Here is a 26,030-nt window from a genome sequence, read left to right on the forward strand (position 1 = left end):
TCAGACTGTGCACACGTCCAACACAAAACATTGCTGCTCCTCATTCACTTTTCAAATGCACTGCTCCATTCCAAATAGTGGACCACCCATTCCCATTCATAGACATTTGTTTCTGATGGATGGAAGTGGTTGTTTCTGTACTTCTGCCATTTTTATTGAACTCATCTCAAGTTACACTTTAGAATTTGACGGTCAGGCCAAGACTGTTTGTGTTAAGCTTTATCAATTTTGACCAGGTTGCCAGCTCTTCATGTTCTTGAATATTGGAATGGGACTGGGTTCTATCAGCCCTCTAGGGACAGGCTGCAAGGTCATTAGGTGGATAATAGGGTGGAAGATGATAAGGGAAGGAAGGAGTTTCCACCTCCGTAGTATTTTATTGATCCCAAATTCGGGAAAGGATGACCACTCAGGTGGCCAATGCAGAGTCTGTTCCTGACAATGCTGGCAGTTTCTTAGCAGTAAGGTCCTCCATTGTGTGGGAGACCTCCTCCTGCATCCTAGTGACACACCTGGAGGATGTCCCTCCTAATGTAGTACCTTATGGCTCACAACAGGGTATCCCATCTGCACACTGGAACAGTCCCCTGTCCGTGGTGGCGATCACTACGGGAACTGGAAATCAGAGTTAGTGAGTGAAAGAAGCCGTGAGGGCTAGAGTGTTCACAACATTCCCAGGACCAGGTTGGCAGCTCCTACTGAGGCCATTAATAAGTCATTGAGATCCCCCAATTGGTGCATGGACGATGGGTTACTTCTACTCCTAGTAAGAGTACTGTGATTACTGCTTTTTCAGTGCTATCAAGTAAATAGTGAAGTGGGGCCATGTGATAAAATCATTTACATTCAGTGCTGGATACTTGAGACTCTTTTGTGAGAAACTTTATAATTCTTCTAAATGTTCTTCATGCACTTTTTGTTTCATACAATGGTGATGTTCTACATAGGATTACAGAGGAAAAACAGACCATTTTGCGCAATCAGTTTATGCCAGTGTGTATGTTCTACTCAAGGTGTTTCACATCTTTCCTCATCTAAATCGCTCGTTGTAATTCTCTATTCCCATCCCTTCCAAGTGCTCCCCTAGTTTCCTTGAAATACATCTAAACTATTGATTTCAACTATTCCGTCTGGCCACATATTCCCATTCTCATCATTTCTTCTGAATTCCCTTTTGGACTTCTTGAGGTACCGTCTTATATTGACAGCCTCGAGTTATATTCTATCCCACAGTGAAATGTTTTCTCTGTACCTTCTCTTTTCAAAACCTTTCTTAATTTTAGAACTGTCATCCTTCTTTTCAAGAGAGAAGTGAACAGCACAACAATTCTTCCTTGATATGCACAGCCAGAAACTTGTGTAGCATTCTCATAAATCATCTCTTCACTCTCTCTCATACATTCTATAATATGTCAACTCGAACTGCAGGCAATACTCTGAATTATAGTCAACCAAATTTTTATAGTGACCCGACTTTCAAATCTATCCCTTTAGAGATAAAACTTAGAGCTTTGTTTGCATTTTTATGGCCTTTGGAACCTGTGGTGAAATTGTTAGTGATTGATGTAATTGTCTGAAATCCCTTTGTTTGTCTCCCTCACTTAGACGTGCATCTTTGAATAAGTGACCTGCACATTATTCCTACCAAGATGTAACACCTTACGTTTATCTGTGTGGATCTTCATTTGCTAATTATTTGAACATACCATCAATTAATTAATGATCTCTTGCAACTTCTTGTAGTCCTCAGAATTGGCTACATTTCAACATTCCTTTCCAATCTGGTGTCATTGAATTGCTAATTTTTTTGTCGTAATTAGACGCAACATTTAATTTGCAGTTTTACTTTATTTTGTTTTGAATATTTAGAGAGGTGCAGTAATCCACACGTTAACTATAACAACTAAATATAGAATGACAGATAGATGAAAATTATTACAAACACAGGACTAATTAATAGACTCTATTAACTTCACGGTCAAAACAGGGAATTATTTTTTACACGAATGATATGGTGAGATGATCCGTAGTGCAATAACTTTTTGACCTTTTTTTGTTGCAGTTTATTTCCCAGGTCTTTCTGTGCTACTGATTTAAAATTGTAAAGGCACCCATCCTCCATTTTAAACTAAATGATAATTTAAAAAAAACAACATTTATATTAAATGCAACATGATTTATGAAGCCAATCCTCGAGGCTTACACATATTCACAGCCATGTATAGTTATATAGGGAGAGGCTGAATAGGTTGGGGTTGATTTCTCTGGAGGGTTGGAGGCTGAGGGGTGACTTTATAAAGGTTTACAAAATCATCAGAGGCATGGATATGGTGAATAGACAAGGTCTTTTCCCTGAGGTGGGTGGAGTCTCATCTAAACTGTGAGTATAGGTTTAGAGTGAGAGGGGAAAAAGTTGAAAGTACCTACGGAGTAACTTTTTCATGCTGAGGATGGTGTATATGGAATGAACTGCCAGAGGAAGCGGTGGAGGCTGGTGCAATTTCAACATTTAAAAGGCATCTGAGTGTGTATAAGAATAGGAAGGGTTTAGAGGGATATGGACCAAGTACTGCCAAATGGGACGAGATTAGTTTAGGATAACATGGGCAAGTGTGATTGAAAGATCTGTTTCCAAGTTGTACATCTCTATGACTCTATGATCTACCCCTTTGCTCTTAATGTACTAGTCGAATCTCTTTGGATTATCTTTAACATTATCTCCCAAGGCTATCTCATTTTCCTTTCTTGCCCTCCTCATTTCCCTCTTTCGAATGTCCCTGCACCTCTTGTACTCTTCGAGATTCACTTGATCTCATTTATCTATATCTAATATATGATTCATTCTTACTCTGAACTAGAGCCTCAATATCTTTATTCCTCCAGTGTTCCCTCTTCTTACCAGCCATACCTTCACACTAACAGGAACATCACGCCTCCGAACTCTCGTTATCTCACTTCTGAAAGCTTCACTCTTGCCGGCCGTCCCTTGAGCTGCAAACAGTCTACTCTAATCAACTCTTGAAATATTTTGTCTCATACTATCAAAATTTGCCCTAGTTCAATTAAGAACTTTAACTTATATATAATGCCAATCCTTTCCATAGATATTTTAAACTAATCGAATTATGACCCCAGCCCCAAAAAGCTCCGCTACTAACCATTCAGTCACTTGCCCTGCCTTTTATCACAAGAGTAGGTCAGGTTTGCTCCTTCTGTGAGAGTTACATCTGTATATTAATGAAGAAAATTGACTTTAGCACTTACCAAATTCCTCTCCATCCAAGCTCTTAAGACCATGGCTGTCCCACTTTATGTTTGGAAGGTTAAAATTTGTGATTATTACAATCCTATTATTCTTACGTATAAATAAGATCTCTCCACATATTTGTTACTCAATTTCACTCTGACTACTGGGGGGACTATTACAATTGCATCAAAATAATCATGCCCTTCTTATTTATGAGTTCCATCCACACAGCTTCACTGGACCATCCCTCAGAAATACCTTGTGGTAGAACAGCAGTAATGTTTCACCACAAGAAAAATTGACTCCAATCTCCTTCTAGCTCTTCCTACTTCTGCCGTACCTTTGATGGTGGGAGGGGCTTTGAACATAAATTATTCAATTCACTGGTGATAGTTAGTAGCTGAAAATAAAGATACTATGGGGGACTTGGGTGATGGGAAATAAAAGGTTACATTGTGTGGAAGGAAAATTCTGGATATAAACAAGAATTTTAAAAAACGAACTCCATTCCCAGGTCTTGCCTACACCGCTGTACCTCCAGAGTACTTTCCTTTTATTTTGATGAGTTCAAGTTAATCTCACCCACTGTTTTGTACTTGCCAACCATTTGTTAACGGGTGTTTGCTGTTTCAGAATGTAGGTTGCCTTATTGTGTACGATCTCAGAGTTCAGTGTTTGGAGTCCTTGTTGTTCCAACCTGTGCTTTGGTCTCTAATGCAAAATAACAGAAAAATATTAATAGCAATTTAAGGTAAAATGTTAGGATATTGGAAGAACAGCATAGAGCATCAAGTTTGACAGAGGGGTTGTGGGAAAGGACGTGGAAAGCAGCAGGGTTTCCAGAACTTCTGATCTCTGCCTTCTCTGATCGAAATCAACCTGTGATTGATCATTTTTGAGGATTGTTATTCATTAATATCGGTGTGTCAGATAGATCTCCGTCTCAGGGAGGGGTGATGTACTTCTTTGTTTTGTGATGACCTCAGGGGAACATACAACAGTAAGGGGGTAAACCCAAAGGGGGTGAAGGAGCAGAGGATCCTCCGTGTGTATGTACACAAATCAGGAAATGGACCATGACACGTGGACAGAAGAGCAAATAAACCCTACTTCATCAATAACACCGCAGAGAACAAACACAAAGCAATTATGTTACACTGAAATCAAACAGTCTCTTGTCTCACCTGGAATATTGCATCTAGTTTCAGGTGCCACATTTTTGACAAAATGCGAAGATATGAGATTGGGTGCGTGACTGATTCACAACACTATTCCCGGGATGATACACCTCACCAACTCTGAGAAATTGAGAATGTTCTCCTCTGCTGATAGTTCCCAGACTCTGTGAACAGTTGCTATGATTGGTTCTCAATTCCATCTTGCGTCATATAGATCCCAATGGCTGAATATTTCAGGGACTCATGATCTCTGCCTTGCCTGATCAACATCGACCTCTGATTTAATATTTTTGAGGGTTGCTGTTCAGTAATATCCCTGTATCAGATAGATCTTAGTCTCATTTCCTGGGATTTGACAGGTGTGGTGTGTCAAATAGATCCCAGGAATTCTGCTCCATGAGATTTATGTGTGAGAAAATCTCCAGTTCTGAGAATCCGCCCTTGGATTGTGCACGTGTTGTTGTCTGACTACCTGACTGAACGTTGACATTTTTGGCTGATGAATGTTTTGTTAGGCGTTTTAGGTGGTGAGTTATGCATTACTAACCCAGGCTGTCCGGACATTGGGAGTACATGTAGTTTAGACGGTGTAGAGTAAACTTTCAAACTCCTTTGCCTGCCTTTCATAGGCTTCTGGTGGAGCAAAGCTCCTAATTTGTATCATTACGTGACCCGAGGCCGTGACCCTTGGTGCATAAGAGGAAATGTTCTCTAATCATTCTGCCTCTGGAGTGTTCCATCAGGCATATCGTGTGAAAGATGTATTTACATTAGTGGGCGGCATGGCAGCGCAACATTAAACTAAATGACTGGATGAAACACAACCAAACAGAACAAGTGAAAGTATTTGGCTGGGAAAGGAGTAGGATGTGGGAAAATGTATGATTACTGACTGGCCTTGAAGAAAGAATGAAGCAAACTCAAGGTTACTGCATATTCATTCGAGATTTATTAACCATTTCAGAAAGCATTTTTATCCAAAAAGTTGATGTAAAAGCTAACAGAAGTGAATATAATGGCTGGTTGCCACATTGAGACGAGAACACATGCGCTGTGAGGTGGGAATTTTCTGTACATCAGTAACAGTCACAAGAAAGGGAATACAAAGGCTCATCAGAAAGGGTAGGCAACCATTCTGAGTAAGGAACAAATAAAAACAAAACAAATGGGCTTCAAACAACAGGGAAGCTACAAATTCTTCCAACCACAACCATCTCAAAGATATCAAAGTAAAAACAAAAATCCATCAATAATTGTCTCAGTTACACACTGGTAAACTGAAGTGATCTCACTGTTAGAGTCAGCAACAGGACAGATTGTAGATTGGGAATTCAGAGACCTTGATAAGCAGATCAGGAAAATCAAAGGAGTCCACAATTCATTCACTTAACCTGGAAAAGAGAGATAAAGCAATGACGCAGATATTTATGATCAGGGACTTTCAGATTTAATGTTTATTCAATGGCACACTTAGAGATTTCACAAAACATATTGGGCTGCTTGGCGTGAGAAAGATGTGATTATTCTCACCTTCACCAGAGTGACGGCAGCGCTGTAGAAAATACTCAGGAAGAACAAGGTGATGAACGTGGAAGCAGTTGTCCAGATGTTGCTGTTATTGTCATAGTCTTCAATCCAAGTGCGATTTATTGAATCTATGAATATAAAGACGAGAGAACGCATTTAGATCGTTTATTGATCCAGATCGATCTATGTGCATCCAAGTCATGTAATTAGAGACCATTACATCTTCATAAAGCAGTCAGGTATTTCTCAAGTGTGACTCTTATCTGTATCCATCAGTGCATTATTGACTCTCAGCAAGAAATTACAAATACTAATTGCACATGTTCTTTCGTCATTGTCCATGTCAGAACGTTTTAAATTATTTTTCTTTTAATCTATTATTTAAGGATATTATTATTTGAGGAATGCTTATTACGAATGATTATTTTAATTATATCATTATATTTTAAATGTAGGCTGTGACAGCACTTTAGTTGAAAATTGTGGCCATCACTGAATAAAAGTTCAAATGTGATTCTCACCTTTATGTATTGGTGACCAATTGCTTGGCAAATCGTGAATATAAGTGACATCACAGTCAGGACATTGTTTCATATTTTTGTTTGTAGGATCTGTATATTTAGGAATAAGTTTTTGTACATGTGTCCCTTAATTTATTTGACCTACTGCTTGGTGTGTTTGGTTTCCCTTTAATGTTTGTGTATGTGGTTATGAGAGTCTCTTACTTCACTCTTGCCCATGTTGGAGTCTGTGCATGAATAAACATATTCCTGTTCCTTTACTGCTGGGGTGCTCATGTGTTTGTGCTCCGAAATTTTGGTCTTTTCACATTGTGTAAGCATCATCATGCTAATATGCCATTTTGTTGCTGCCTATGCTTATCTTGTAATGTCTTTGTGAGTGTTCACTTTTCATGAGTGCTATCTAAAATGTGCACTTATGTGTCTGTTTCAGGTCCTTAATGTTTATGCTTAATAAATGTTAGCATGCAATGTTATGTTTTGATGGATGTTTATATTTATATGATGATGTTTGCTTGTGTGGCAATCTTTCCCAAACCATCTCCTGAGAAGCTTGTTTGTGTTACTGTGTGTGGATGCTTGCTGATGCTTGTGCCCATTATCCTTATTTAATAAACGCCCCTCTATTTGTTGATCTATGCACTTGTGTGTCTGCATGTGAGACTCTGAATTTGTGTGTACGTGTGACATTGTATACATGCTGATCAATGTGGTTTAAAAATAACTAATTAAGCTGCCTCTGTCATCGTATGTTTGTGATTCTGAAATTGGGGAAATAATGATATTAATATTTATCTCTGTGCACTTACGTGCCTGTATGAGTTGACATGTGGGAGGACATTTTTCGGAATTTGTATCTGTGTGTTCATGCGTGTATGTCTGTACGCATTGTGCTGTATGAATGTATATGTATTCATGCCCATTTGTGTGTTACCGTGTGTCTATATTTCTCATGGTTATGTGTGAGTACCCCTGTTCATTTGTGCAAATAATTTTCTTTCGGTGTAAGTGAGTTTTTGTATGAGCTTAGGTGAGTGTTCAAGTACCACTTGCATGTGTGGCTCTGTGCGAGTATGCGTGTGTGACATCTTATCTATATGCACATTTGAGTGTGCACATAAATATGTGTCTTGAGGTGAGAGCCCATATATGTGTCATTACATGTGTATTTGCGATCATCTCTCTGTATCTGTTCTTATACCAGACTGCAATTTTTATTATTCTAATTTATTGTTCTAATTTTAATGGATTGCCCATAATTAGATTTGACCTTGGTGTTGTAGGAAACATTTCCCATCATCGTGGAGAGATAAGCGTTTTATGAGCAACTCTTCTGTTGCAGTGATAGAATTTCTGTCTCTGAGAGAAAAGGCGTGAGTTCAAATCCCCACTGCCCCAGAGATAACATTTCTGAATATGTTTATTAGAAAATGTCTACTTGTGTTCTGTATGTGAAACAAAATGATATCAGGTATTCGAATAACAGTAGAGGAAAGTATTGCGAGGATGATTCAGGAGAAGAGTGAAAGTAACAGGGTGGTTGTTATGGGGGACTTTAACATCCCAGATATTGACTGGGAAAGCTATAGCTCGAGTTCGTTAGATGGGTCGGTGTTTGTCCAATGTGTGGAGGAGGGTTTCCTGACACAATATGTAGACAGGCCAACAAGAGGTGAGGCCATACTGGATTTGGTTCTAGGTAATGAACCAGGCCAGGTGTTAGACTTGGACGTAGGTGAGCACTTCGGGGACAGTGACCACAACTCGGTGACTTTTACTTTAGTGATGGAGAGGATAAGTGTGCACTGCAGGGCAAGAGTTATAGCTGGGGGCAGGGAAATTATGATGAGGTGAGGCATGACTTAGGATGCGTGGATTGGAAAAATAGGCTTCAAGAGAAGAACACAAATGATATGTGGAGATTGTTCAAAGAACAGCTATTGGGTGTCCTGGATAAGTATGTACCAGTCCGGCAGGGAGTAAAGGGTCTTGTGAGGGAGCCGTGGTTTAATAAGGAATTGGAATCCCTTGTGAAAGGGAAGAGGGCGGCCTATGTAAAGATGAGGCGTGAAGGTTCAGTTGGGGCGATAGAGAGTTATAAGGTAGCCAGGAAGGATCTAAAGAGAGAGCTAAGAGCAGCGAGAAGGGGACATGAAAAGTCCTTAGTTGGTAGGATTAGGGAAAACCCAAAGGCTTTCTATAGGTATGTCATGAATAAAAGGATGACTAGGGTAGGTATCGGTCCAGTCAAGGATAGTAGTGGGAAGTTGTGCGTGGAGGCGGAGGAGATTGGAGAGACACTAAATCAATACTTTTCGTCAGTATTCACTCAGGAACAGGACACTATTGCTGATGTGAATACTGAGTCACAAGTGATTAGAATGGATGGCCTTGAGGTATGTAGGGAAGAGGTCTGGGGAATACTGGAAAGGATGAAAATAGATAAGTCCCTTGGGCCTGATGGCATTTATCCTAGTATCCTCTGGGAAGCTACGGAGGAGATAGCAGAGCCATTGGCCTTGATTTTTATGTCGTCATTGTCTACGGGAATAGTGCCAGAAGACTGGAGGATAGCGAATGTGGTCCCCTTGTTCAAGAAGGGGAGTAGGGATAGCCCGAGTAACTATAGGCCAGTGAGTCTCACTTCTGTTGTGGGCAAAGTCTTAGAGAGAATTGTAAGTGATAGGATTTATGAACATCTGGATAGGAATAACGTGATCAAGGATAGTCAGCATGGTTTTGTGAAGGGCAGGTCGTGCCTCACAAACCTTATTGAGTTCTTTGAGAAGGTGACTAAGGAGGTGGACGAGGGTAAAGCAGTAGATGTGGTGTATATGGATTTTAGCAAGGCGTTCGATAAGGTACCCCATGGTAGGCTACTGCAAAAACTACGGAGGTATGGCATTGAGGGTGCATTAGAGGTTTGGATTAGGAATTGGCTGGCTGGAAGGAGACAGAGGGTAGTAGTTGATGGTATAGGTTCATCTTGGAGTGCAGTTACTAGCGGTGTTCCACAAGGATCTGTTTTGGGACCATTGCTGTTTGTCATCTTTATAAATGATCTAGAGGAGGGGCTTGAAAGCTGGGTGAGCAAGTTTGCGGATGACACGAAAGTCGGTGGTGTTGTGGACAGCAAAGAAGGATGTGGCAGGTTACAGCGGGATATAGATAAGTTGCAGAGCTGGGCAGAAAGGTGGCAAATGGAGTTCAATGTAGCTAAATGTGAAGTCATTCACTTTGGTAGGAGTAACAAGAAGATGGATTACTGGGCTAATGGTAGGCTACTTGGTAGTGTGGATGAGCAGAGGGATCTTGGTGTCCATATACACAGATCTCTGAAAGTTGCCACCCAGGTAAATAGAGCTGTGAAGAAGGCATATGGTGTACTGGGCTTTATTGGTAGAGGAATTGAGTTCCAGAGTCCTGAGGTCATGTTGCAGTTGTATAAGACTCTGGTGCGGCCTCATCTGGAGTATTGTGTGCAGTTTTGGTCGCCATACTGTAGGAAGGATGTGGAGGCATTGGAACGAGTGCAGAGGAGGTTTACCAGGATGTTGCCTGGCATGGTAGGAAGATCTTATGAGGAAAGGCTGAGGCACTTGAGGCTGTTCTCATTGGAGAAAAGAAGGTTTAGGGGAGATTTGATAGAGGTGTACAAGATGATTAGGGGTTTAGATAGGGTAGACACTGAGAACCTTTTTCTGTTAATGGAGTCAGCTGTCACTAGGGGACACAGTTTTAAATTAAGGGGTGGTAGGTATAGGACAGATGTTAGGGGTAGATACTTTACTCAGCGGATTGTGAGTTCATGGAATGCCCTGCCAGTAGCAGTGGTGAACTCTCCCTCTTTATGGTCATTTAAGAGGGCATTGGATAAGCATATGGAGGTTATTGGGCTAATGTAGGTTAGGTAGGCTTTGGTTGGCGCAACATCGAGGGCCGAAGGGCCTGTACTGCGCTGTATTTTTCTATGTTCTATGTTCTAATTGATCCCATGTGCTCCAGAAAACTGAGACAAAACTATGGAATTCAAACCGGGACGATGCAAACACCAGTTTTGGATTATGGGAATCGATGTTAATCATTTGTTAACAGAGCCAAGCGTGTCCAACATGTTTCAAAGGTATTATTTTGCATGGAAATGTTCAATCTTTGGACAGTAAGCAAGAAGCTGACTGTTCCTGTTAGTAACTAGGTTACATTACTGAGGACATCTACCATGAAAACTCTGCACAGGGAGCAAGAGGACAGACCATTCATCGTTCCCCTCCCCTCTGCTCCACGGCAACTTATCTGTCGATTCTCTTTGGTGTGAAAGTGAAGATACATTCTGTCAACTCATGCACTGGCGCAAGATCCCTGGCAGTCCCCCACAAACAAAGGTTACATTCAAACTGTTCTGAACTCTTTACTATTGGTATGTTCCAATCAAATTTAATTTCAAATTGTATTAAATTTACATTTCCAATTGGTGCAATGTGGCAGTTGAAAACTGACATGAATTTTGTAAGAATGTCCAATGGGGGGAATCAAGAACACCAAGTTCAAACCTCGTGCTCTACCCTTGACATAAAATGGACAGTGTCAGATTTTGTCACAGAGGGACTAAAGATGGATAAGGGACTTGGCGGAATCCTGCAATGAGTGAGCTTTACTCTGTCTCTGACCCAGGGTGTATCTGAGCAGAGAACATTAACTGCACAAGACACTTGTCCTAGACCTGTTAATAACCCACTTTAACTACACCGATGTAATGTAAGTCAGAGTGAGAAACAACTAATTCAGTATTTACCTCACAACTGGAGGGAAAAGAAACTTTATTACTTCTGTTGAATTATTAAATGCAACTTTGAGATTTTTATTGACATGAATTAACAGTGTCCATCAGTGCAAGTGAAATGTTTACGAAACTCGGTTTACCGCTGGATTTATCGACTGTTCTGTTGATGATCTTCAATGGAATCGCTTCATGTCCCACCACACAGGAGTAAGAAGCACCGCTGGCCCACTCCTCCGCTGTAATGGATAACAGGCTGTAGATGAAGAAGGAGGTGTTGTCACTCTCCGCCATCACCTCGGTGTTCTTGTAGTTACTGGGATTCACCTGCTTGTCATTGTTTGTCCACTTGACGAAGATCTCTCGGGGGGGAGAAACCTCTCACTAAACAGGTGAGGGAGAGAAACCTCTGAGCGGAGATTTCTTCTGTTGGTGGCAGGAGGACCGACACTGATGGCTCCAGCGGATTAATCACTGCAGAATATTTGAGACAAATATAAATCAACCAAAAACATCCTGAACCAATATCACAATTACACTAAATATTAAAATACGCCATTTTAAATTTGGGATTTATTCACTTTCATTTTCTAAAGGAGCAGTATGGTACACATTCTGTTCAGTAAAAAAAGTAAAGTTTAATGTGAAAGTTGCCTCCATGTTTCCAGCCCACAACAAGGGCATTCTGTCCAACTGTCATTGCTGATGGTGACATCACAACCCAGGTTACTTCCCACCTTATCTGACTTAATCAGAATACAATATCCTTTGGTCCATCTTTTTCTTAATCAGCTACTTAGTTATCCTGCCTTCAGATGCATCATTAATGCTCCCAACGGTGTTTGTTCATTACCAATCAAAGCCTGCCATTGATGTAACTGGATGTGGATTACACATGGGATGCTTTGTGTTTTAATCTCACCGCTCACCTTTCTCCTTGTGGATGGAGTCTCTCAGCGGAGTCGGTAGATTCTGATGGTACACCACACATTCAAAAGTAACGCCACTCAGCCAGGCTTCAGTAGAAATGTCTAATTTGCTGATCACGCTGTCGGGATTCTGTCCAGGCTGGTCAGCAATCTCGGATTTCAGAGGCTTCTTTTCTTGTTTCCAGGTCACGTTGACTCCAGAAGGAAGATTGGACACAACGCAGGTTAACGTCACCGTCGCCTCCAGTAAGACTTGTTCTACTGGCGGTGGGAGGATTTTAACGGTGTTAGGGTGGCACTCGGTATCTTCTATGAAACAAAAATCAAAGTCAATGAAAAATGCCCCTTTATGATACAAACACCCAATCTTCAGATTACTTCTTCACAGGGTGAAGACACCACCTTCAAAATGGCAACTCCAACCATTGCTGAAACGATGCTTACTGTTGTTGATGTATTTTGATTTGTGAAAGCATTTGTGATTACCTATGACATACCCTGTGTCATTATTCCTAAAGAACACTGACTTTGTAACAAGTGACACCTGTGAAAAAAGGTAAAATCATCGAAGATACCATTATGTAACCCATGGAATTACCTTTCTTTCAGAGTTTGTCTCTCACTTAAGACCATCTATTGATACTTGGGACAAGAATAATCTGAATATAATGAGTTGAATTCCATGTTCATAACCCTTAGGTGCAAGTGCTGCTGGTCACGCTGACTGCCAAATCACAGCTCAAATTTCGGACAAATTATAATAAATAATAATTATTCTCTTTGCAGAGTTCTAAAGTATTACAGGAGCGGTGAATATCCATGGAAATTCTGTTCATTATATTTAACGTGATCAAAAATACTTTGCGTTATTGGTGTGATGTCATTCTCTAATTTATGTCATTGTTCCTCGTGGGCTGAGTTTGGAGTAGATCTGAAAACAAGACACTGAGTACAGCATTGGATATTGAGAAGGACACCCATCTCCTTAAGTCTTTCCCTCCATTCAGTTCGTTCATGACTGGTTTGTACTTTCACTTTATTTACCAAGCTGCATTTTTTAATTTCTTCATAGAGCAGGGGAGAAAAAAAAACAAACAAAAGCATCTTAAATTAATCTCCAAACATGATGGAAATGTACACTAATTTTAGAGACATCCACTACCCACTGTGTAAACATCACCACCCCAAACCAGGCTAAATCAGCCTGACTCGAGTTCCTCGTTCATTCATCCCTATTGTAGCATTCTTACCAGAATTTATTCTCCTCCCTCATGCACTACTTACAGAGAGCATCTTAAAGAAGCTCAGTGAGACCACGTTTATCCCAGTTCATCAAATGTGATACCCACTTGGTCTGTGGTCTGATCCCATAAATGAAGTTAAAGAGCTCAGTACCAGATAAAAATCGATGTCGTACAATGTCCAAGGCCAACAGGTCATTCCTGATCAGGAAATGAAGCATTGAACGCATTCTGATTTATTTTCAAGTAAGGGTCCCTGCTTATTTTAACCACGTCATTTTGAGACCACATCATCATGAGATAGAGGATCAGAATAAGGCTGTTCGGCCAATCCAGAGTTTAGATCAGAATGATGCTGGAAAAGCACAGCAGGTCAGGCAGCATCCAACAAGCAGGAAAACCGACGTTTCGGACTAAAGCCATTCTACTGTCTTCTCCCCACACTAAACAAGAGCCAAACTATCTCTGGCTTGAATATACACAATGGCCTGGTCTCCACAGCCCTCTGCAGCAACAAGTTCCACAGATTCATCACCCTCTGGCTGAAGAAATTCCTCCCCATCTCAGTTCTAAACGATGCCCCTTTGACCCTGAGACTGTGCCCTTGGGTCCTAGTCTCGCCTACCAGTCAAAACATCTATTCCACGTTCACTCGACCTCAGTCTCTCAGTATTTTTTATGTTTCAATGAGATATCTCTCCAATATCGCCCCTCCACCCCCAAACTTATCCTTGAAGCCACTACCAGGCAAGGATTCAGCACTCTGAATGCCTCTCCAGCAAGGTCAGGCAACAAACTATTTAACAAAGCTCACTGTCTATATATCTATCTTCAACAGAGAGGAAACATGCTTTTCTGACTTGCCAAAATGTTGAATTATGAGCAATGCTAATGTAACAATCAAACTGAAATGAGATACGTGACATGTTGGGAAACGAGAAGCTGGACCTTGCTGTTTACTACGCCTGATAAATTAGTGTGTTTGATTCACATCAGAGTTCAGAGTGATTTGTAGCTCTCTCAGTATGTGTCTCTTACCCTGGAGTGCGGTGATGTTTTTACTTTGAACGTTCTCTTCATGAGTGACCTGGCAGGTATAGACTGCGCTGTTGTACCATTCACCATAAGGGACCATCAGCCGACTCGTCACCGAGAAGTTCCCGTTCGCCTCACACACGGGAGACGTGAAGAAGCCAGAATCCAAGAGTCGGCCATTTTTCAACCAACTCACGGAGATTGACTTCGGATGGAAATCGATGATTGAACAGACGACAGTTGCAAACTTGCTGCTTGCGATTTCTTCACTGGAGCTCACAGTTAGGAGAAGGGTTGGTGGGAGAGGACCTGTACCTTTAGGAAACACATCGCATAAATTATCTGATGAATTTCATAACAAATACAATCAGTTCTCATATATCAAGGTTTCTTGTGGTTAATGGACACAAGAATCATAATTGTGCAGAGTGCTGGAGAAGCTGGGATCCACACAGAAAGATCAGCAGGACAATGTGAAAGGCTAAAATTATAGGGCACAGCAAGGGAGTCAAGGAGGCATAAAAACGATAGGCCGTAACATCAGAAGGGAGATAGCAACGTTGGATGGTATTCGTTTTAATGACAGAGTCTGATGAACAAGGCAGATGAAATACTGCCATAAATGAGGAAATGATGCGGTTGCTATCACGGAGACATATTGAGAGCCGGCAGGAGTGGCTATTCAATATTCCAGGATTTAATGCCTTCAGGCGAGACAGGGAAAGATGGAAAAGGATGGAGGCGGGGGTTTGCGGCACAGAATGTTGCTTCTGTCGCAATTCTGACAAGAGTATTTTAGGCTGTAAAGAGAAATGAAATCATGGATACCTCCTCGAACAAAGGCAAATGGACAGTACTTCAAAACCAAAATACAGCAACCATCACTACTGGGAGAACACGATAGACCTTACCATAGGTCCAAAAGACCAAGGGCAAAGACATGGGCAAATTTCAGAGAAATGTTAATTAAATAGGGGAATGAGAAAAGAGGTTTTTAACTTCCTCAGCATAGGCTTGGATATTCATTGTGTCAAAAGTTTAGAGGGAGCACAATTCTGAAAATGCCCCCAGGAGAATATTTTAACAAAGTATGTGTTAATACAGAGAATTTTAATCCAGACCTTGCAAGAAAGGGGTGAACCTGGACTTAACTTTTGGAAATGAAATCGACCCAGTGGGTAAAACATTGGTGCACTTTGCAGACAGTGAGTGTAAATCAGTTGGATTTCAGATTGTACTGCAAAGGAATAGAAATTGTCCCAAAGTTCTGAAAAGGGGAAGGACAATTTTAGTAAGAACAGGTAATGACTTAACCAGAGTGGACTGGAAGCTGACACTTATTGGTAAATCTGAGTCAGAGCAGTGTGACACATTTAAGGAAGAGATAGGAAAATCACAGGGAGGACATTTCCAGGAAGCCATTGAATGGGACCAAGAATGTAGCGGGCTCTGGACACCAAAGGGCATGGAGGGTGAGATAAAGAGAAACAAGGGAGGCTTCTGATCTATACTGAAATCTCAGAACAATAGAAATTAGTATGGAGTACAGAACATGAAAGGGGGAGTTTGAAAGACAAGGAATTAGAAGAGCAAAAGGGACCATGAGAAAATAATAGCAGTCAAAATAAAGGAAAATATTTTTAAAAGTTACAGGCTCATTCATAATAAAAGAATTATTCGGGAAACAGTAATGCCCATTAAGTGTTATTATTGGAGTGGAGTCGGAGGATTAGGTTGTGGTCAAAACAAATGTGTTGTGTCAGTGTTCACTAGTAAGACGGACAATGTGGGGACAGAAATCATGGAGGGGTGTTGTGATGTACTTTCAGAAATTAGGACACATGATGTGATGTTCTGTGTTGTCTTGCTGAATGAAAAGTGGTTATATTTCCAGGGCAGATGAAAAGTATACCAAGCGGTTGAGTGATGCAAAGGATGAAATAGTTGGGTCGCTGACAATAATTTAGAATTACTGTTTGGCCACAGCAGTTGTGCCAAGTGAGTGTAGATCAGCCAACGTTGCACTGTTACGCAGGACAAAGGAAGGGATAAATAATGAAAACACAGATCTGTCAAGCTAGTCTCAGTGGTAGGGAAACTATTGAAAAGTGAAATTAGTCTTCATTTGGAAGATAAATCAACAACTTTCAGCACGATTTTATTGAGAGAAAGTCATGTGTAACAATTTGATAGTAGTTTTCAGAGAGATAACTCGATGTACAGATGATAGCAATAATCAGAGCCAATGGGATCCGAGTTAATTTGACAGATTGGATCTCGAACTGGCTGAGTGATGGGAGCAGGGGATAATAGTCATCGGGTATCTGCGTGACTGGAAATCTATGTCTCCTGGTGTTCTGTAGGGATTGGTGTTGATTCCATGTTATTTCTCTTACATACCAATGATTGAGACTCAAATTTAGGAGGATGAACCAGTGAATTCACAGATGAAATGAAAACTGTCATGTTGGTAAGTCATGAGCATTATGGCTTTAGATTGCAGGAGGATATAAAAGGGTTGGTTGTATGTGAAGAGAAGTTGCAAATGGAAATTATTCTGGATAAATGTAAGGTGATGGAATTTGGCAGAAGAATCTGTGAGGTATGACATTTTGAATGGTGGACCCTGGAAAGGCCTGAGGATCTTTGGTGCATGTACCCACTGTTCCCTATAGTACTGTGTCATCTGGATAAAGAGACTAAGAAGGTGGGAGGATATTTGCTTTTATTAGCCTAGACATTGACAATGAAGAACAGGGAGATAATACTGGAACTTAATAGAACACTGGTTAGGCCATACTGACGCGTTGTGTGCATGTTATCGAAGGAATGTGATTACACTGAAGGCAGTATTGATTAGATTTGCCAGGATCTTGCCTGGGTTGGAGGGTTTTAGTTATGAAACTAGATGAGATAGACAGGGGTTTTCCTTGGAGCAGAGGAGAATTAGGGAGAAGATTATCATGATGTCTAGAATTATTTTAGGCATAGACTGGGTAAACTGGATCAAACCTTTCCCCTTGATGGAGAGATCAATGCCTCAGGGGCACAGGGTGAAGGTAAGGCCAGGAGGTTCCAAGTGGATCTCAGGGGAAAACAAAATCAAACAGAGGGTGGTGTTAGCCTGGAGCTCAGCACCTATAAGTCATGTCGAAACTGAGCCCTTCACAATAAGTATGAAAGTATTGAAATGCATCCTTGCAAGGGCAAGTCACACAAGGCAATGGATCATGTGCTGGCACATGGGACTGGAATAGTTAGGTGGCTGTTATTGATAGGCGTAAACTGGATGGATCAAAGGGCCTTTTTTCCTGTGCTGTATAAGGTGATTCTGTGAAAATGGTTATAAATAATGCCTTATTCATATTAATCCCAGATGCTCTGTTTATCTCAGTTCCCACAATACGTACCACATGGCATTTCTTTGCTCTTGTGTGAGTGTGACCCGCTGTGTTCAACCTCACAGTAGATTTTGCTGGGGCAATCTACCGCTGACCGGGCAGGGTTAACTGGCTGCTCAGGGTGTATGTTCCCTTCTTGTTTCTCACTGATGGGTAAGTCTTCAATCCATCCGTGATTAGCTCCCCACCTTTCTTCCAGGTTACCTTGGTGACGTCAGGAAAATAGTCCATCACCAAACAACCAAAGATTGTCGAATCGGTGTTGTGCTCCTCACAGGAGGAGACAGGCCATAAAGCGTGGGGGGAGATGGTGTCTCTACAATAGAATGACCAATTGAGCATGTTAGTTTCTGTTAATTTGACCTTATCAGTTACTCAATGTATCCTCAGCTGTAAACATTTGCCAGTATGCTCCCGCTGAAGTCTACAGCATAACTGGAGTTTATTTTTGTTTCCTACCAGTTGCTGATCATGATCATTGGTTCCCTCTTTAGAAACATGCCCTCGACCTTGACCATTGCCATATCATTTAGGAAGAAGAACATCCTGATCCCACCCCAGGAACTGTTTGAAGATCTCACCAACTGACACTTTCATTGGATTGCTGTGAAGAGCAGAGAAGTTTCACAAAATACAAACCAAGGAAATGCAGATTCATCGAAATTCTACAGTGTAGACAAACAGGCCATTTGGCCCAACAAGTCCACACCCACCCTCTGAAAAGAAACACATCCAGACCCATTCCCCTACCCTATTATGCTACAGTTAAACCTGACTAATGCACCAACCTCCAATCACTGAACACAACATTTGCAATTCCCCAGCTTGTACATCTTTGGACTGTGGGAGAAAATGCACACAGATATGGGGAGAAAGTGCCAACTCCACACAGACAGTCACCCGAGGCTGGAATGGAACCCGAGTCCCTAGCACTGTGAGGCAGCAGCGCTAACCACGGAACCAGCGTGCCGCCCCACTAGGTACCCTGCTGCTGGAAATACCCAACAGAGAAAATACCCCCGGAGAGAAATCAGAGTGAATCATAGAACATAGAACAGTACAGCACAGTACAGGCCCTTCGGCCCTCGATGTTGTGCTGCTCTGACATACTCATATGAAGTCCATCCCACCTACACTATTCCATGTACATCCATATGCCTGTCCAATGACAACTTAAATGTACTTAAACTTGACAAATCTACTACCGTTGCAGGCAAAGCATTCCACACCCTTACTACACAATCAGTAAAGAAACTACCTCTGCCATCTGTCTTATACCTATCTCCCCTCACTTTAAAGTTGTGTCCCCTCGTGTTTGCCGTCCCATACTTGGAAATCAGGTCCAGTGAGCCTTCCTCACTTATCACTGCAAGGCAGAATGTTCTCTCTGGGAGGAAGGTCACTGCAGCAGCAGCAGCACAGGCAGGAGCTGAGCACTGGGACGGGGAGGATGGCTGTCACGGCTGAACTCAGGCCAATTGTCTGGAAGTTGAAACATCTCATTTACAATGATCTGAATTCTGGAGGCCTCTGAAAAATGGAGGACCATTAAGGTTCAGAGACTTTGGAGTGTTACAGCTGAGTATTTACTTAAATATGATTTGAGAAATGAACAAGTAATCTTTAACTTTAATAACTATCAAACTGATCCGCAGTTCACCACCAAACCTCATCTCTCTAGACTAACCACTGCACTTACTCTGCCTAGACCTAAATTTCCACTCACATTGACAAACCCTACCCTGCTATACACCCATTCATGCCCGAACACACAAGCCCTATCACACAAAACACATCCAAGGCAATCCATATTGGTAGTGTAGCTGAGCAGAGAGATCTCGGTGCCCATGTACATAGATCCCTAAAAGTTGCCAGCCAGTTTGATAGAGTTGTTAAGAAGGCATACTTTGTGCTGGCTTTCATCGATAGAGGGACTGAGTTTCAGAACCATGAGGTTAGGTTGCAGCTGTACAAACTCTGGTGTGGCTGCACTTGGAGTATTGTGTACTGTTCTGGTCACCACATCATAGAGAGGATGTGGAAGCTTTGGAAGAGTTCAGAGGAGGTTTACCAGGATGTTGTTTGGTATGGCGGGAAGGTTTAATGAGGAAAGGATGAGGGTCTTGAAGCTGTTTTTGTTTGAGAGAAGAAGGTTAAGAGGTGACTTAATTGAGACATAAAAGATAAACAGAGGGTGGACAGTGAAAGTTTTTTTCCTTGAATTTGTGATGGCTAGCAGGAGAGGACATAGATGACAGATGTCAGAGGTTGTTTCTTTACTCAGAGAGTAGTAGGGCCATCGAACGCACTGCCTGCACAATAGTACACTCGCCAACTTTAAGGGCATTTAAAAGGTCATTGGATAAACATATGGATGAAAATGGAATAGTGTAGGATAGATAGGCTTCAGATTGGTTCCACAGGTCAGCGCAACATTGGGCTGAAGAGCCTGTACTGCACTGTAATGTTCTATATTCTATATTCCAGATGGACATATGATCTCAATTCCTTTCAGTCATTTACACTCCTGCCACCCTGCACCTGGCCCATGGCGAATCTGGCCCTGACTGGACCTGGCACCATCATTTTCACAACCTCTGACAAAAGCCCACTACCCAAGACATGACCTCAGCCTTGATCACTGACCTCTTCATCTTACCCAAGACAACCTGTGCACATTGCATCCTAGCTCCTTTGGCATCTGTGTTTACAACTACCATTTTGCCAGACTCCGAGCTTTGCATTTTGACAACACGTCCACCTGTCACTTATTCCAGTGACCTTCCACCCCCTAAACATCCTGGCACTCTGCCCACCTCTACACTAACCAGCCTGCCATCCTGCCCACCTCTCCATAAACAGCCTGGCAAAGACAGACCTCCTGCATTTCAGCTCAAACTACCCTCACCTACCAAGCACAATTCAACCAAATTATCCTGTGACCATTACCATTTACCTTGATGCCACCTTTTGCCAGACAGAGTGCACGCAAGCTTACCCAGCAGCCAGCCAACCAGCTTCCCATCCCAAACTCCCCCACATGCCCAATCTAGCCCCTCACTTGCTCACCACTTTCAACTTTAAGCCTCCTCCACCATAAAGTCAGTGAGTCATAAAGTCGTACAGCACAGAAACAGTTTCCTTTGGTCCAGCCCAGCCATGCTGACCGAGTTCCCAAATTAAACTCATTCCACTTGCCTGCCTTTGGCCCATATCCATCCAGACCGATCCAGTTCCTGTAGCTGTTCAAATGTCTTCTCAATGTGGGACCGATCTCTGCACTTCCCGCTTCCTCTGGCAGTTCATTCCAATGTTTTGGACAGTTACAACATGAAGCCCTAACTCCTGCACTCAGTGCTCTGACCAATGAAGGTACATGTGCAAACACCTTCAACACACTAGGTACTTGAGACAACGCTTTCAAGAATCGATGAGTCTTGAATCTATGAATTTCTGTGGTGGAGAATTCCAAAAGAATTCACCATTCTTTTGTTGAACAGGAAACAATCAGGTTCAATGTTATCGAGTGTTGGGAAGGACTGGTGAGCAGCAAGATTAATGATGATCCCATGAATGGAATAGCCTTCTAGAGAGGCGAGATGCCTTCTTCAGCTTCCATTTTGCTGCTGACATGTCCTTTTGGCAGCATGTTCCAAAATTGTGATCCTTGAGGATAAGGGCACACATGCATGTAAAGCTTTCCTCCAAATCAGACTTCACTTGACTCTCAAACTATTTCCTGCCCGTTTCCTCTTCCTCAATCACAGCCATGGACTCACTTCCTAACAGCGCTGTGAATGTGCTAATACCACACAAACTTCAGCAATTCAAATAGACTGATGACATCTGGTTTCTCAAGGCGATATAAAAAGTCTGACACTTCCACACCTGTCTAGAGATTGAAACAACCACTGGAAGAAATGAAAATTATTGAGGCACTTGTGTGTCTATCAAGATGACATGGTTTCCTTTTTTAAAAATCACACAACACCAGGTTATAGTCCAACAGGTTTAATTGGAAGCAAACTAGCTTTCGGAGTGACGCTCCACTATCACCTGACAAAGGAGCGTCGCTCCGAAAGCTAGTGTGTTTCCAATTAAACCTGTTGGACTATAACCTGGTGTTGTGTGATTTTTAACTTTGTACACCCAGTCCAACACCGGCATCTCCAAATCATGGTTTCCTTTTGTGTGATTTGACTGTGTTTTCACTGAATGAACAGAGCTATTTCTTAATCATATAACAGGAATGAAGCTTCCCTCATTTTTAACAACTGCTGAAAATGTGTTGCTGGAAAAGCGCAGCAGGTCAGGCAGCATCCAAGGATCAGGCAGCATCCAAGGACCCTCCTGAAGAAGGACTCATGCCTGAAACATCGATTCTCCTGCTCCTTGGATGCTGCCTGACCTGCTGCGCTTTTCCAGCAACACATTTTCAGCTCTGATCTCATCTGCAGTCCTCACTTCTCCTCATTTTTAGCAAGGCAATCACACATTATATTTCTTGATTCCAGGGAGTATAGTGTTAAATTAATGAAATATGATGATTGGGATGTTTCAATTGGAAATTGTCAGAGATTTAAAGTTTACTTTCATGTGCAATTAATTCCAGCCTCATTGTGTCACAGTACTCACAGGAATGTCTTTCAGAAATGGTGTCTCCCTTTGTTATGGGCAGTCGAATCAGTAAATCTGGGATAGTTTTTGCTTGTTATCAAGGTGTTTAAGAGTTTTAGCCAAAGGAGACCTGGGGATTGAGCTCACAGATGCACCATGATTAAGCAAGTGGGGGAACAGCTCGAGGGGCTGAGTGCCCTCCTCTTGTTCCTACCTTCCTATCATTGTGTCATTCATTAAGCTAGCACTGGCCGTGAATACTTTTTATTAAAATATTTCAACAAATTAATTGTTTCACACATGCTTTAAAAAAAAACTTCTGTTGATTATTTGGAACGGGATCATTGACATTCTCTATTTGAGTGATCAAAATAACTTCCACCCAATTACAGCAGCCACTGCACTCTGCAGTGTGTTGTTACTTCATAATAGTTTCTTGTGAAACTACAGCTCGAGATCGGGGCACTCAAATTCAATAATATCTCTGAACATTCGCAATTTGTTCAAATGCATCTTTTTCTCTGAAGAACGTGTTTAATCGAACAGAACTTTTTTCATGAAACAACAAACTTTAAATGCTAGAAAAACAAAATAAAGACAGAACTTGGAACTCAGCAGGTCTACCAGCTCTTGTGGAGAGAAGCCAAGGTTAACCTTTCCCATCTTCACCAAATTGTTTTCATGTTTTTGGCACAAGAGCTCACATTGTTGAGATAAACAGTGATTGCGTTGGCTTGACTCCTGTTGGAAACAGAATTTTAGCAGAGGTACTGGATGGTCTGAGATAGCAATGGAAGACCAACTGAAAATCTATCACCATCTGCTGCAAGTGTTGGATTCAGCAGAACCCTCACCGTACTGAACTATCAAATTCAGCTACAGCACTGGTTTAATATAAAGTAAAACAGCCTCAGCAAAATCTCATCAAATATACTTTGAAAATGATTCATTCTGGATTAGTTATAAATGATATTGTTAGAACAGCAAGTCAAAAGCTGGGATTTCTTTGAGCACTTACTCCATTAACCCCATCTAGCGATGCCCAAAAGCCTGTGAACAAATATTGATCTGGAAAAGCTGCTAACCACCAAAATTCTGTTTAATATCTAAGAGACACAAGTCAGGACAGCGATTGAATAGATTCACTGCCTCTGTGAGTGGAATTCCAACAAACACCCAAACATCTCAATCTGCTTTCTTGCATTGAAGTAACCTGATAAGAGATGGTGTTACATACCTCTCTAACAGGTTGTAAGTGAACACAGACCACCTGGCACAGAATCAGGGACCCTACTATAACTTCACAACAGACCTGAACGCAATGAGCTCGACACTATCACGGAGAACACAGCCCACCTGTTTTTGACAGTATATAAACCATGTTAGTTATTAACACCTTCCAACAACCAAGGATTGTTCCAGAATGTTTGTACAATGAAAGTAACATTTCAACATTTATCCAAGAATACTTTGACAGCAGCTCCAAATTGTTCAAATCTATGGGAACTACAGAGCAATAAAACTGGGAATTGCATTGCATCAATTCACTGTCACTGGATTCCAACTTCGAACTCCTTCTCTTTCCCCTGGGAATGTTGCTGCACCAGACGGTCTACTTAGTTTGAAAAAGATTAAAAATGTTTTGAAGTGTATTATGACCGTTGCAGTGACATTAAAAGCTGATAATAGGTTTTCAAATAATAAGATGCAAAAAAAATTCTGATTCTACTTTTGTGCCACGAAACATTCCTGCATAACTGAGGCACAAAGAAAATATGCAGCATATTTCCCTTTGCCTCGCTCAATCAAATATCCCTTGTTGCCAACAACCAATTTCAAAACTCTTGCTATCTGCCTTTTGTTCTGAAACGTTCGTTCTGATTGGAACAACTTAGTCAGGGCTCTCAATTCTGAGGCACCTATTGTATTTCTGGCAGATAAAAGTGGTTTTGAAGCGCCGAGATGAAATTGAACTGTCTGCGATTCAGGTATCCGAACTGGGACAATTTACAAATGGTCAGGACCGTTGACAAGTTAGTCAGAGATAGCACTGAAACAAACTGTACAACAGACTTAATCCTAGAGGATACATTGCTCAACTCCTCACGTCAAATATATTCACTGTAAATATTCATCAGAAGAACTAACCAGTGGATTAATGTGAACGATAATGTGTTCACAATGAACATAAATAACCACTGAATTAATAAACTTAATAAGTCATTGCATTTAACAAAAATATTGAGTGGGAAATATCGCCAATTAAAGCACAGATCTGGAGGAAATGGGTTATTCTCCAACTTATTTTTACATATTCTTAAAATGTTCCTTGAACTATGGAGATTTTGCATGCACTGCATAAACAATACTGTATTCCAGTGTGGAAAGCATTCTTTTGAAGGAATTAGGGCAAGGTTATTTCTTGTTAACTGCTTTTAATGAACTAAAATGTTTTAAAAGGTAAGAATTGAAAACATGCTTCTGTCTGGAGTTGCCACTTTAACGGATGTCTAAGTAAATGTGGCACTGCCCTCACAGATCCAGGTACCCAGGCTCGGTTCCAGCCTCAGGTGACTGCCTATGTGGAGTTTACACAATCTCCCCTGTGTCTGTGTGGATTTCCTCCCCAATCCAAAGATGTGCATGCAGGTGAAACTGGTCATGCTATATTGTCTATGTGTTAGGTGCATTAGTCAGGGTAAATATAGGGTAGGGGAATGGGTCTGGGTGGGTTACTCTTCAGAGGGTCGGTGTGGACTTGTTGGGCCAAATGGCCCGATACATACTGTAGGAATCCTAATGAAAATGATTGTCACACTTAACTAATGTCAGCAGATTCCTTCTGATCGCTACATTGCAATAAATTGGTCAAGTATATTAATTTAAATAAATATGCTCTATTTTCAGTGTCTGAATAAACAATGTGCTCTGTTATCCTCTAGTTCACGTCTCTGCAAATTTGTGAACTCTGCATCCGCCTGAACACATCGATGTAAAATGAATTCTCTGCGTTTGCAGCAAGTACTCCCATGGTTTTAAGAGGAGAGTTCCTGCAGTATGGAAACAGGCCATTTGGCCCAACAATTCCACACTGACCCTCTGAACAGTAAGTAGCCCACCCAGACCCATTCCCCCTAATTTATATTTCCCCTGACTAATGCACCCTAACATACACATCCCTGAACACTATGGCTGTGCTCAATTGCACAATCACCTGACTTGCACTTCTTTTAGACTGTGGTAGGAAACCAGAGCGCCCGAAGAAACCCACGCAGACACAGGGAGAATGTGCAAACTCCACACAGGCAGTCACCCGAGGGTGGAATCAAATTGGGACCCTGGCGCTGTGAGACAGCAATGCCAATCACTGAGCACCTGTGCCCTGCGAGTTCATGAGTGGATTACTTTAATTAATTCGAAATTTGGCCTTGGTCACATAACTCACTATAGCAGTTGTTTCCGGAAGAATGACTCTTCAGTTGATATTTTGTTGTCAAATGGAACTATTTATTTAAATGCACAGATTGGGAACACCTAAAGCACTGTGCAGGTTAAAT

At 41.5% G+C, this 26,030-nt stretch overlaps 1 pseudogene; it reads right to left on the reverse strand.

Annotated features, from left to right (window-relative positions):
• Window positions 1-11,298: 11,298 nt before the first annotated feature.
• LOC132808823 (Ig heavy chain C region-like) overlaps window positions 11,299-26,030 on the reverse strand; it is a 29,662-nt pseudogene continuing 14,930 nt past the window's right edge.

This window comes from Hemiscyllium ocellatum, assembly GCF_020745735.1.
Source record: "Hemiscyllium ocellatum isolate sHemOce1 chromosome 40 unlocalized genomic scaffold, sHemOce1.pat.X.cur. SUPER_40_unloc_12, whole genome shotgun sequence".
NCBI classification, from domain to species: domain Eukaryota; kingdom Metazoa; phylum Chordata; class Chondrichthyes; order Orectolobiformes; family Hemiscylliidae; genus Hemiscyllium; species Hemiscyllium ocellatum.